At 41.6% G+C, this 14,816-nt stretch overlaps 1 protein-coding gene across 4 annotated transcripts in view; it reads left to right on the top strand.

The window, feature by feature from the left end:
- The window catches only part of CACNA2D3 (calcium voltage-gated channel auxiliary subunit alpha2delta 3), a 1,133,445-nt gene that overhangs the window by 1,017,540 nt on the left and 101,089 nt on the right, over window positions 1-14,816 (top strand). The window lies entirely within an intron of this gene.

Genomic DNA, 14,816 nt, shown 5'->3' with positions numbered 1-14,816 from the left:
CAAATCAAGGAAAAAAAATGTAGGCTTTCTATGGACCACAATTGGAGAGAGAGAGAGAGAGAGAGAGAGAGAGATGGCACACCCAGGAGTCAAGACTGGCACACAAGCAGAAAGGCCAATATTAATCTCCCACTGTTTTTTTTGTTTTTTTTTTTGTTTTTTTTTTTTCAGGGAGACTTTAGAAAAAAAAATAATAAAAAAAATATGATTTTATCAGGAAGAATTTAGAAACCAAATAAAATAAAATGATTTTTTCAGGGAGAATTTATAAAACAAATAAAAACAAAAATAGGCGTTCTATGGCCCACTGACTGAGAGATGACGCACCCAGGAGTCAAGACTGGCACACAAGCAGAAAGGCCAATATTAATCTCCCACTGTTTTTTTTTTTTTTTTTCAGGGAGACTTTAGAAAAAAAAATAATAAAAAAAATGTGATTTTATCAGGAAGAATTTAGAAACCAAATAAAATAAAATGATTTTTTCAGGGAGAATTTAGAAAACAAATAAAACCAAAAATAGGCGTTCTATGGCCCACTGACTGAGAGATGACGCACCCAGGAGTCAAGACTGGCACACAAGCAGAAAGGCCAATATTAATCTCCCACTGTTTTTTTTTTTTTTTTTCAGGGAGACTTTAGAAAAAAAAATAATAAAAAAAAAAAGATTTTATCAGGAAGAATTTAGAAACCAAATAAAATAAAATGATTTTTTCAGGGAGAATTTATAAAACAAATAAAACCAAAAATAGGCGTTCTATGGCCCACTGACTGAGAGAGAGAGAGAGAGAGATGGAACGCTTAGTACTGGCACACAAGCCCAAAGGGCAATATTAATCTCCCTTTTTTTTTCCAGGGAGAATTTCTAAAACCCAAAAAAAAAATAAAATAGGCTTTCTATGGCCCACTATTTGTGAGAGAGATGGGACGCTCAGGACTGGCACAGATGGCACGCTCAGGACTGGCACAGAAGCCCAGAGGCCAATATTAATCTCCCTTTTTTTCTGGGAGAATTTATAAAACCAAAAAAATATTTAAATAGGCTTTCTATGGCCCACTATTTGTGAGAGAGATGGCACGCTCAGGACTGGCACAGATGGCACGCTCACAACTGGCACACAAGCCCAGAGGCCAATATTAATCTCCCTTTTTTCAGGGAAAATTTATAAAACAAAAAAAAAAAATAAATAGGCTTTCTATGGCCCACTATTTGTGAGAGAGATGGCACGCTCAGGGCTGGCACAGATGGCACGCTCAGGACTGGCACACAAGCCCAGAGGCCAATATTAATCTCCCTTTTTTTCAGGGAGAATTTATAAAACCCCCAAAAAAAATAAAATAGGCTTTCTATGGCCCACTATTTGTGAGAGAGATGGGACGCTCAGGACTGGCACAGATGGCACGCTCAGGACTGGCACAGAAGCCCAGAGGCCAATATTAATCTCCCTTTTTTTCTGGGAGAATTTATAAAACCCAAAAAAAATTTAAATAGGCTTTCTATGGCCCACTATTTGTGAGAGAGATGGCACGCTCAGGACTGGCACAGATGGCACGCTCACAACTGGCACACAAGCCCAGAGGCCAATATTAATCTCCCTTTTTTCAGGGAAAATTTATAAAACAAAAAAAAAAATTAAATAGGCTTTCTATGGCCCACTATTTGTGAGAGAGATGGCACGCTCAGGGCTGGCACAGATGGCACGCTCAGGACTGGCACACAAGCCCAGAGGCCAATATTAATCTCCCTTTTTTTCAGGGAGAATTTATAAAACCAAAAAAAAAAATAAATAGGCTTTCTATGGCCCACTATTTGTGAGAGAGATGGCACGCTCAGGGCTGGCACAGATGGCACGCTCAGGACTGGCACACAAGCCCAGAGGCCAATATTAATCTCCCTTTTTTTCAGGGAGAATTTATAAAACCCCAAAAAAAATAAAATAGGCTTTCTATGGCCCACTATTTGTGAGAGAGATGGCACACTCAGGACTGGCACACAAGCCCAAAGGCCAATATTAATCTCCCACTGTATTTTTATCAGGGAGAATTTATACACCCCACAAAAAAAAATACAGAAAAATGAAAAGGCTTTCTATGGCCCACTATGTGAGAGAGATGGCACACACAGGGATGGCACTCTAGCAGAAATGCCAAATTGCCAATCTTAATCTCCCACCAAAAAAAAAAAAAAAAAAAAAACAGGGAATGTCCTACAATTACTATCTCCCTGCCTGCAGTAATCTCAGCCAGGTATGGCAGGCAGCTACTATCTCCCTGCCTGCAGTAATCTCAGCCAGGTATGGCAGGCAGCAATAAGGAGTGGACTGATGCACAAATGAAATAAAAAGTGTGGACAAACAAAAAAGATAGCTGTGCAGAAAGGAAGGAACAAGAGGATTTGTGCTTTGAAAAAAGCAGTTGGTTTGCACAGCGGCGTACACACAGCAATGCAGCTATCAGGGAGCCTTCTAGGGCAGCCCAATGAGCTACAGCGCTGAGGGGAAAAAAAAAAAAAAAAAAACTTCCACTGTCCCTGCACACCGAGGGTGGTGTTGGACAGTGCAAATCGCTGCAGCACAAGCGGTTTTGTGGTTAATGGACCCTGCCTAACGCTATCCCTGCTTCTGACAAAGCGGCAGCAACCTCTCCCTAAGCTCAGATCAGCAGCAGTAAGATGGCGGTCGGCGGGAACGCCTCTTTATAGCCCCTGTGACGTCGCAGACAGCAAGCCAATCACTGCAATGCCCTTCTCTAAGATGGTGGGGACCAGGACCTATGTCATCACGCTGCCCACACTCTGCGTTTACCTTCATTGGCTGAGAAATGGCGCTTTTCGCGTCATTGAAACGCGACTTTGGCGCGAAAGTCGCGTACCGCATGGCCGACCCCGCACAGGGGTCGGATCGGGTTTCATGAAACCCCGACTTAGCCAAAAGTCGGCGACTTTTGAAAATGTTCGACCCGTTTCGCTCAACCCTAGTTAAATGGATTCCTGTGTATTACGGAGCAGCAGGAGGAGAAGGCTAGAAACAGTAACAGTACTCCTGTGACAGCTTCTCTTTGGTGAGTGTGGCTGTTTGTTTCCGTAAAGAATTAAAAAAAAGACTCAGATTACCCTTTGCAGGCAGCTGATTTCATCTTTTGCAGATTTACCCATTAGAATCTGCCGTATATTTCTCGTTTATGTGGATTAATTCCTTGTTTATGCGTATAATCAGAGCTATCTTATAACATGGCTGGCACATAACAATTTTCAGTCTGAGTTAAAGCTCAGGCTCATGACTTGCATTTCCCTGAATTAGATTTAGTAAATTTATAAGAACAATATTTGAATAAATATCCCATTCTATTCTATGCTATGGACCAGTGAGTTGACAAAATGTTGAAAAAGGACAAATCCTGAAAAATTCTGAACAATAAGGCTCATTCATATGCTGTAGAGAATCGTAACCCCCTACACTCAGTACATCCCAGAGACAAAAAATGTCACTTGATAATATGAATGTAAACTCGGTCTCCTTGTAGTAGTGAAAGAAATCATCTGATTTGATACAGACATAGTTTGGTAGAAAAATCATGAGGATTCATCTACAGTATTTTTTGTATGTGTTTGGGTTGGTGGAACGCACCGAATATATTTATTAAGTGAGATTGGTGCGTTTGCAACCCGGGATCCACCGTGCAGGAAAGAACCTGCTGCTAAGTGAATGGCGGCACTATATGGCGGTATGAACCAGCTCTGTTAGCTTCACAGAGCAGCCGAGAAGGCAAGGCTCTGTGCCCTGTTAGATTTTCACAGAGGCACAGGCTAACCACCCAAATGAGAGCAGTCAGTGGTCACGCATGCACACAAAACTCCTCACTGGAGGTGCCAGCATTCTAGGGGCTTATTTCAGCCAGGTCCCTGAACACACATAAACACAATCTCCTCGCCAGAGGTGCCAGCATTCTAGGGGCTTATTTCAGCCGGGTCCCTGAACACTTGCAAACACATGACCACACTGGCGCAAAGCACAAAACATAAGAAGATACTAGCGCATGGCCGTGCGGCGGGTTCCCTGAAAAATGCACACAGGAAAATTGCACACAGGAAAATTACCCACAGGAAAAATGCCCACAGGGAATTTTCTGTGTGGGGAATTTTCAGTGTGGGGAATTTTCCATGTGGGGAATTTTCCGTGTGGGGAATTTTCCATGTGGGGAATTTTCCGTGTGGGGAATATTCCGTGTGGGGAATTTTCCTGTGGGCATTTTTCCTGTGGGCATTTTCCTGTGGGCAATTTTCCTGTGTGCAATTTTCCTGTGTGCATTTTTCTGGTCACCGTGCGGCCATGCGAGCCTTAAATAGTTGCAGCACCTACAGGACCTTCCAAATAGGACCAATGGCAGTTGCTGCAGTACCTGAGCATGTGACCTTAGATCTCCACTGAGAGATCTTTCCCTGGGCATGCTCAGTGTGTGCAAAGCAGGACTTAGTCCCAGAAAAGCCTGCTCGCCGCAGATCAGTGCAGGGTACAATAGCAGAGCCTGGAGAGGCAGCAGGAACCCTTTGCACAGTATCAGTCTCAGTGAGATGCTGGGAGTGACGTCTCCGCTGAGCAGGCTCCACTGCAGCCGATGCAGAATGGGAGACCGCAGCAGACACCGATCGAGATTCCCCCTGTGCAGCAGAGGAAACTCGACTTCTAACAGTATGTTTTTTCTTATAAGAGATTGATCTTATTTCATACATTTTTGTAATATACTAATGAAGCCCTTCACAGACTCCAATACCCATCACAACCACTGGGTGGCCACACAGACACGTATAGCATAAGCATCTCCCAACAGAGTATTTCAAAATCACTTTTTTTAAAAAAAATCTTGTTCCACACATATCAGGATATATTGAACCAAAAGCAAAGAAAAGGAAGGACACCTCTGTGGGTTGAATGAGAGAGGAAGTTTTTTTTCTTTCTAGAAGGGAGTTAATTTCATACTTTTTTCTAAGGACCTTTTTTTTCAATATTATGTTACTTGTTTGCATCTTTTTTTGGGGAGGAGGTAATTCATATGACTGCCCTTATTCAACTTTTTGTGACACTTAATAAAAATTCTCCTAATACCGTACCATCTGCATCTGACCAGGTTTACCATTCAGGAGCATAAGAAAGCTGAATGACTAGAAAATGTACAGAAATAACTGAATGACAACTAAATGTGGACGATCAAAAAGATGGGATCATGGATTTTATAATTACTCTTAGGGGTTAAAGAAGCCAAAAATTGTCTGAGTGCACATTTCCAGCAATTTTTGGTGTATCGCGGTCAGGAAGTAGGAACTAGCGGGCACTGGGTATAGGTGTATAGGAATGAGGGCTGGGGAGGATGAGTGGTGATTTTTAAAACTTTTTTTTAAAACCAGTATGAGCTTGCTTAGAATTTTTTTCTTTGGTCACCATAAAACCCCTTTAATTAAAGGGATATTCCTGTAGGATAGAGAATCACTCTCTGAGTACTGGGGTTCCAACAGGTGGGCTCCTCAGTGGTCCAGAAATTGGTTTTCCGCTCTATTCACTATCTATGCTTGTCAATCTCCATCAGTCCCATAGACAATGAATGGAGCGGAGGCTGCACATGTACACCTTCTCCACCTTCAGGATGGGGCTGAAGCCCCCAGAGCCCCAATCTCGGAAATACTGTCAGACCTACAGCGACTAATAAATATATATGGTATAACTTGATTTTTTTGGAGGGAACAGTCCTATAGACAATGAATTAATTTAAAAAAAATTCAGAAAATGCTCTTTTAATTTTTCTTTGATTTATTCATGAATTTAGAAGAATTTTTTAATTTTCTAATTATTATCCGACAGCAGTTATATAATTATATTTATCCTTTTCCGTCCTCCTTTTGTTTTGCCGCAGCCGATATCCCTAAATATAGTAAGGTCTCAGAGTTCTGTAAGCCCCCAAATATTTACTCAGCGTACAGAGGAAATGTCAGACATGAAGGAAAATGACTTACCAAAGCATTTCTTTTCTAATGTCAACACAGCGTTCATTATTACATTTAAGAAGAATGAGCCCCCCATTCCTGCACTCCCCTCCTCCCACCCCATTCCAGGACTTTGTGGATATTTTAGCCATCTGAACGCAATGTCCAATCATGACTGTACTGCGACAATAGAGATTCATTCATGGATTTCATTTGCGACATTACAGTGCAGCGGAAACTCAATCTCCCCATTTATGTTTTCGAACCAATTATTAGCGGTACTTGGGAAGTTTCTTTTTTTGCCAAAGGGCAGTAACTCAGACAGTCACTAATAAACAATTCAAAACTTGGTGGTCTTCTTGATTTCTGAGCTCCTCCTGTAAAAATTAAGAGAAACGTGATCTCCCGGTTGGAAACAATAGTTCTTTCATAAAACATTCAAAAAATATTGAGTTTTTCTTCCCTTGAAATGAGTGATTCTGTGCGATTTCTCTGGAAGGAGTTATACTATTTTGCTAGTTCTCATACCTTTCACTGTCATACTCACTATGGCATTTCCGCTTGGCACGGCGCACAGAGCAATACATTTATACATAAACATCTACCACCAGACATATGTATAAATACCTTGATTAAAACAAACATTTATGCTCTCCATTGATGGATGCCAAATTAGAAAGGCCCTCTTCTCCATCTACGAAGGGCGTGCCTACAGAGCCGGCTGAGAAACCCTGTATGAAATCCTGATGTGACTGATGTAAGCACTTCAGATGTTCTCCAAGAAAATACTCCATTGACTGACTCCTTAGAAATAGACCTTGTCTGGGAATTATTCGGTGGCAGCTCGAACAGATATTTCCAGATGTTAATTCTGACCTTTCAATACACAGAAAAAAACCTTTTGATCAGTTAAAAAACTAAACTGGGACCTGTCAGTCCAGGTGCTGAGACCCCCACAATCACTTAAATGAAGAAGAAGGAGCGGCCGGTCGAATGTCCCTTTTCTCCCCGAGACAAAAGATGTACTCATAGACTTTCTTCTGAATCCATCTTCTGCTCCTTGGTCAAAACTTCTCACATATCTATCTCTATGAGATTTTGAAAAGTTTTTCCAAAAACCGTGTTAGCGTTTTGCTATAACATTTAGTCCATGGCTAAACAATAGTGCTCTAAAAGCTCCATTTGTTACATGACCATGACTTTTTATGTTAAGATCTGAAATACCCAAGACATCCTTCAAGTAATTACATGTGACCTCTACTGTATGTCAGTACCTGCCCTCTCTATTTTTGCTTACCGGGGTCTTGTTGCGTCTTTGTTGCAGGTGACACGGAGTGATGATTATGTGTTATTCTGGAAATTGAGATACCATCATGGCCAGAAGTTCTGATTTTAGGTTCCTGTCGTTAAACCAAGGAGTGTCCACTGACTGTTTAAGATCCTGAATGCCTGTTCTTGTTCCCATTGCCAGTTATAGTTTTGCTAGATTTGGTTCAAACACATCTATCTGCTTCTGTTTTTCTAACCGCTTCTGTTTTTCTAATGTTCTCCTGATCGATCTCTGCCTGATTTTTGACTATCCACCTGCCTGATGATTCTTCTTCTATCCTCAAAAATCCTGCTTTTGATGCAGCTTCCTGACCGTTCTTTGCCAGTTAGCTCCCCTGGTCAGACCATCACACACTGGGAGCAAGCAAGCGCATGACTGCAATTTATAAGCATGAGGTCACGTGCAGACTAGACATGTCTGGCCTCGCTCAATGCACTTGTATTGAGCGAGGCTGGACACGTCTAGTCGGAATGTGACTGGAAGTATCTTGTGGCTGCATGACCGCCCACCGGCTCTATGCTCTAGCAATGGAGAATCCTGAGAGTGTGCGCTGTATGCGCTGTGAGAATTCACAAATCTGCAGTCACATAGTTACTTTAGATGTGAGCCAAATGCCTAGACAACTCCTTTAATGTCATGCTCCAGGGTCTTGGGTCATCGTTGCCTCTGGAGCCCACTTGGCCTGATGCGCAACATAATGTTCCTTGAGGCCATGTCAATCGAGGCATAATGTGACATCATGACATGTGTCGGGCTGTGACGTCATGTTGTCACAGGGTATAATGGGTGCCAGTTGAGTTGAAGACCCAATAGGAAGACTGGCTGCCTATGAATGAAAAACAATGTGGCCTGAATGGACAAGGTAAATTGAGTATCAATTTTTTATACATTTCGTAATCCCTTGCCGGCCATTTTGAATCAAGCAAAATGGTATGCCATTTAATCAAACAGCAAAAAAAAAAATGGATTATGGTGAATCTAAATTTCTTGAGAAATTCTTAAAGAAATACTAATATTATAAATAACCTATTTTGGTGCGAGTAACTAACCAGGTGTACAGTTGATGAGGTAGCAGTTGTACCTGGACCTTGATGCTTGCAAAAGCTCAAGTACCCATTAACCACAGAAAAAGTCACCAGAAGTACAAAAATAATATTATACCTCTGCCTTTTAGGACAGAATAGTACAGTCATGGACAAAAATTTTGAGAATGAGACAAATATTAATTTTTCCAAAGTCTACTGCTTCATTTTTTCTAATGGCAATTTGCATATACTCCTGAATGTCAGAGTGATCAGCTTAACAGCAATTACTGTACTTGCAAAGTCAATATTTGCCCAGAAAATGAACTTTAACCCCCAAAACACATTTCAACATCATTGCAGTCCTGCCTTAAAAGGAGCAGCTAACATCATTTTAGTGATTGATCCATTGACACAGGTGTGGGTGTTGATGAGGACAGGGCTGGCGATCAATCAGTCATGATTAAATAAGAATGACATCACTGGACACTTTAAAAGGAGGCTGGTGCTTGGTATCATTGTTTCTCTTCAGTTAACCATGGTTATCTCTAAAGAAACATGTGCAGCCATCATTGCACTGCACAAAAATGGCCTAACAGGGAAGAGTATCGCAGCTACAAAGATTGCACCTCAGTCAACAATCTATCGCATCATCAAGAACTTCAAGAAGAGAGCTTCCATTGTTGTCAAAAAGGCTCCAGAGTGCCCAAGAAAGACCAGCAAGCGCCAGGACCGTATCTTAAAACTGTTTCAGCTGCGGGATCGGACTACCAGCAGTGCCGAGCTTGCTCAGGAATGGCAGCAGGCTGGTGTGAGCGCTTCTGCACGCACTGCGAGGCGGAGACTCTTTGAGCAAGGCCTGGTTTCAAGGAGGGCAGCAAAGAAGCCACTTCTCTCCAGAAAAAACATCAGGGACCGACTGATATTCTGCAAAAGGTACAGGGAGTGGACTGCTGAGGACTGGGGCAAAGTCATTTTCTCTGATGAATCCCCTTTTCGATTGTTTGGGACATCTGGAAAACAGCTTATTTGGAGAAGAAGAGGTGAGCGCTACCACCAGTCTTGTCTCATGCCAACTGTAAAGCATCCTGAAACCATTCATGTGTGGGGTTGCTTCTCAGCCAAGGGAATCGGCTCACTCACAGTCTTGCCTAAAAACACAGCCATGAATAAAGAATGGTACCAGAATGTCCTCCAAGAGCAACTTCTCCCAACCGTCCAAGAGCAGTTTGGCGCCCAACAATGCCTTTTCCAGCATGGTGGAGCACCTTGCCATAATACAAAGGTGATAACTAAATGGCTCATGGAACAAAACATAGAGATTTTGGGTCCATGGCCTGGAGACTCCCCAGATCTTAATCCTATTGAGAACTTGTGGTCAATCATCAAGAGACGGGTGGACAAACAAAAACCAACAAATTCTGGCAAAATGCAAGCATTGATTATGCAAGAATGGACTGCTATCAGTCAGGATTTGGTCCAGAAGTTGATTGAGAGCATGCCAGGGAGAATTGCAGAGGTCTTGAAGAAGAAGGGTCAACACTGCAAATATTGACTTGCTGCATTAACTCATTCTAACTGTCAATATAACCTATTGGTACTCATAATATGATTGCAATTATATTTCTGTATGTGATATAAACATCAGACAAACACTAATAAAAACCAGAGGGCAGCAGATCATGTGAAAATATAATTTTGGTGTCATTCTCAAAAATTTTGGCCATGACTGTAGACTACAGCCCATAGAAATGACATTGTATATAGTACTTGGCACCAGGTCAATATACGGTAATTCCTATTCTGATTGACACTTACACAGAAAACGGAACACAGTAAGTTGCAGATAAAAACCATCAATTAAAAAACAACCCTTAATTATATCTAATGATCCCCATATTAATGTTCATGTTAAATGACATTGCACGTATCCGAAAAAGCATGTTTAATAACACTTATTAGTTGCATCACATGCCTTGATTTTATTTATGCTCCTTGGAGACGAATCCTCAATTAGAGTAAATCATCATGTTCAAAGTCGACAAGTACAGATAAATGGCCTATAAAAGAAGACGGCTCCTTTTTTATTTCAAGCAAATTACACACACCCAAATATTTTGGACCAGGTTCTAAGTCATTTTGTGGTAAGGCGATAATACTCTTTGAAATGTGAAATCTTTCCAGTTCAGGCTCAGCCCATTGGCTTTCGTGTCTCTAGGCTTTTCCAGGTATAAATGAGGTCAAGCCTACTGCTTAATTCATATGAACATTGTATTAAATTGTATATTTAGTTCCAATATGTCACATGCTTTACATTTTGTGAGGTATGGTCAAGGCACTCAAATAGCCATACTGAGATTTCCAAAATATTCCCTATAGCACCAATATGTCCCCAGATCCCTGAGAAGCACTATCAAGAAGCCAAAGTTCTCACTTTGATAATAGCCACCAGAAACTGATGTGTCCTTCATCACCTTTCCTTTTGGCATGAGATATTTACTCCCCAGAATGATGATATGAGATGGTCGGCTTGAAAAAATTATATATAAATAAATTTGCAGTACTCGGTTGGGAGATGTTTATGCTATACTAGATGGTGGCCCGATTCTAACGCATTGGGTATTCTAGAATATGTATGTCCACGAAGTATACTGCCCAGCCACGTAGTATATTGCCCAGTTACGTAGTATATTGCCCAGTTACGTAGTATACAGCACAGAGCCACGTAGTATATTGCCCAGTTATGTAGTATATTGCCCAGTTACGTAGTATATTGCCCAGTTACGTAGTATATTGCCCAGTCACGTAGTATATTGCCCAGTTATGTAGTATATTGCCCAGTTACGTAGTATATTGCCCAGTTACGTAGTATATTGCCCAGTTACGTAGTATATTGCCCAGTTACGTAGTATATTGCCCAGCCATGTAGTATATTGCCCAGTTATGTAGTATATTGCCCAGTTACGTAGTATATTGCCCAGTTACGTAGTATATTGCCCAGTCACGTAGTATATTGCCCAGTCACGTAGTATATTGCCCAGTCACGTAGTATATTGCCCAGCCACATAGTATATTGCCCAGTGACGTAGTAGATTGCCCAGTCACATAGTATATTGCCCAGTTACATAGTATATTGCCCAGTCACGTAGTATATTGCCCAGCCACGTAGTATATTGCCCAGTGACGTAGTAGATTGCCCAGTCACGTAGTATATTGCCCAGTTACATAGTATATTGCCCAGTGACGTAGTATACAGCACAGAGCCAAGTAGTATATTGCACAGCAACGTAGTATATTGCCCAGCCACATAGTATATTGCCCAGCCACGTAGTATATTGCCCAGTTACGTAGTATATTGCCCAGTTACGTAGTATACAGCACAGAGCCACGTAGTATATTGCCCAGTTATGTAGTATATTGCCCAGTTACGTAGTATATTGCCCAGTTACGTAGTATATTGCCCAGTCACGTAGTATATTGCCCAGTTATGTAGTATATTGCCCAGTTACGTAGTATATTGCCCAGTTACGTAGTATATTGCCCAGTTACGTAGTATATTGCCCAGTTACGTAGTATATTGCCCAGCCATGTAGTATATTGCCCAGTTATGTAGTATATTGCCCAGTTACGTAGTATATTGCCCAGTTACGTAGTATATTGCCCAGTCACGTAGTATATTGCCCAGTCACGTAGTATATTGCCCAGTCACGTAGTATATTGCCCAGCCACATAGTATATTGCCCAGTGACGTAGTAGATTGCCCAGTCACATAGTATATTGCCCAGTTACATAGTATATTGCCCAGTCACGTAGTATATTGCCCAGCCACGTAGTATATTGCCCAGTGACGTAGTAGATTGCCCAGTCACGTAGTATATTGCCCAGTTACATAGTATATTGCCCAGTGACGTAGTATACAGCACAGAGCCAAGTAGTATATTGCACAGCAACGTAGTATATTGCCCAGCCACATAGTATATTGCCCAGCCACGTAGTATATTGCCCAGCTACGTAGTATATTGCCCAGCTACGTATGTCACAGGTTAAAAAATAAAAAATAAACATATACTCACCTTCTGATTTGAGGGCCCCTTGTAGTTCTGTCGCCTGTTTGCCAGCTTCTGGTCCCAGGGTGTGATGACGTCACGGTCACATGACCGTGACATCATGGGCCATGGCAGGTCCTTTTCGCGCAGGACCTGTGATGATGTCGCGGTCACATGACCGTGACATCATTGAAGGTCCTTGTCGCATACCATCTTTAGCACCGGAGCGTTGCGAGGAGCGGGAAAGGCACCGGAAGGTGAGTATATGATGATTTTTAATTTTTTTTATTATTTTTAACATTAGATCTTTTTACTATTGACGCTGCATAGGCAGCATCAATAGTAAAAACTTGGTCACACAGGGTTAATAGCGGCGGTAATGGAGTGAGTTACCCGCAGCATAACGCGGTACGTTACCGCTGGCATTAACCCTGTGTGAGCGGTGACTGCGGGGAGTATGGAGCGGGCACTGATGGCAGGGGAGTAGGGAGGGACTAATCGGACTGTGGCCATCACTGATTGGTCCCGGCAGCCATGACAGGCAGCTGGCGAGACCAATCAGCGACTTGGATTCCATGACAGACAGAGGTCAATGAATATCCGTGACAGACAGACAGACGGAAGTGACACTTAGACAATTAAATAGTAGATGTGGTTCTACATGATTGCCCAGTGTTAGTGATGAAAACTGCACTCCGTTGAGAGATTTTTAGAAGTCTATAGGTGGACTACAATATTGGACGGATATGACCAAATCCAATAACGCTTCTCCTAAAGGTGGGCAACTATTGTTGAGCAAAAATATTTGCAGGACCCTGGTCCATCAGCCATGTGCGGAGTCCATACGCACCAGACCAAAGCATTACTAACCTCCTAATACCTGCTAATCCATCCCTGGTGCTTCTTCTGATTAGTAAGTCCCTGCAACATTATTCATGCATCATGCCACAGGTAGCACGGTGGCTCAGTGGTTAGCACTGAGGCTTTGCAGCGCTCAGGTCCTGGGTTGAAATCTCACCCAGGACAACACCTGCAAGGAGTTTGTATGTTCTCCCCGTGTTTGCGTTGGTTTCCTCCAGGCACTTTGGTTTCCACCTACATTCCGAAGACATACTAATTGGGAATATAGATTGTGAGCCCCAATGGGGACAGTGATGATAATATCTGTAAAGTGCTGTGGAATTAATATTACTATATAAATAGGTGATGTTGGGGTCTTGCTAGTCAGTAGAGACACTGAAGATGTTGTAGGCAGTAAGAGATTTGCAATACTACCAATCTGGTCGCCGGACCAATGTCCTGTGAATCTTTTTGGCCAACTCTAGAGATTACCTTTAGCAGGCTATAGAAAAAAAAGACAATCAAAGGCAAACATCTGCTTAATCAAGGTGCTATTCGCCACATGTACTCCATTGCAAAAAAATCTGTCATTAATCTTTTTTTAACCTCTAAGACATGAACTTTTTCAAGTTTTCTTATGTTCCTTATTGTACAAAGTGTTGGTGTCTTTAAATGACAAAATCATGACATTGTGTTTTAATTTTGTTCCCAGTCAAACACTTTATTGTCCATTGTCAAAAAAAAATATTTTGGTCTGTGAAATGTATTGTATTAGCACAGCATGGAGGATGTTCTGGTAATCATCTGAAGAACATTCATCATCAAGTCCGAGAAAAACAATCTGTGTTGACAGCAAGATGAGAGAACACGATTGTTCCCTGTCTCCTGCTCATCATATGAAACATTCCTTCATCATTTAAATGTCGAACATTTGTACATAAGACAATGTAAAATTAAAGACATTTGTAGTTTTTGGAAAATCTTAATTTCTTGGAAAGCTATTCATTATTGTTCAAGTTTTATATATGTACATTACCCATGAAAAATGCTTAAGGTGACCAAAATTTGCCATGAAGCCGTAACCTAACAATTTATCATCTGATGTCCTACACTACCCTACCACCCTCACCATAATTGTTGGACTGGTACACCATGATACTTGAGAGCTCTCTGGTAAACTCAGACTCTGACATATTAATGAATCTCGAGAGTCCAGCAGAAGACATTCCCATTTGGAGTTAACTTTGAAGGACACTAGTTTTGGATAAGTTGTCCAGAAAAAATCAAACAGGTTAGCAACCCTGTGTTTAAGTAGGTAGGTTGACCATAGTACTAAAATAATGTTTCTGATTCTCCCACAAATTTGATAGCTCTGTTGAGAATTTAGATATTATCTATGGAGAGAGCTGTTGAAAGACGCTATCTGGCAAAACATCTAGCCAACATTATTTGGCCAAAAGATGGTCTGGCCAAATAATTAAAACTGCCCAATCCTTATCTTCCCTATGCACACAGTCACTTGGCACAAGGTCTAGATACTTTGGACTGAACCATGCTTAGAGGCATTATTTGCAAGTGAAAAAGACTCTTCATGAGAGGGTGGCTT

This window comes from Ranitomeya imitator, chromosome 8 (genome assembly GCF_032444005.1).
Source record: "Ranitomeya imitator isolate aRanImi1 chromosome 8, aRanImi1.pri, whole genome shotgun sequence".
Lineage (NCBI taxonomy): Eukaryota > Metazoa > Chordata > Amphibia > Anura > Dendrobatidae > Ranitomeya > Ranitomeya imitator.
The sequence above is the reverse complement of the archived record's forward strand: the minus strand, read 5'-3'. Positions and strand labels throughout refer to the sequence as shown.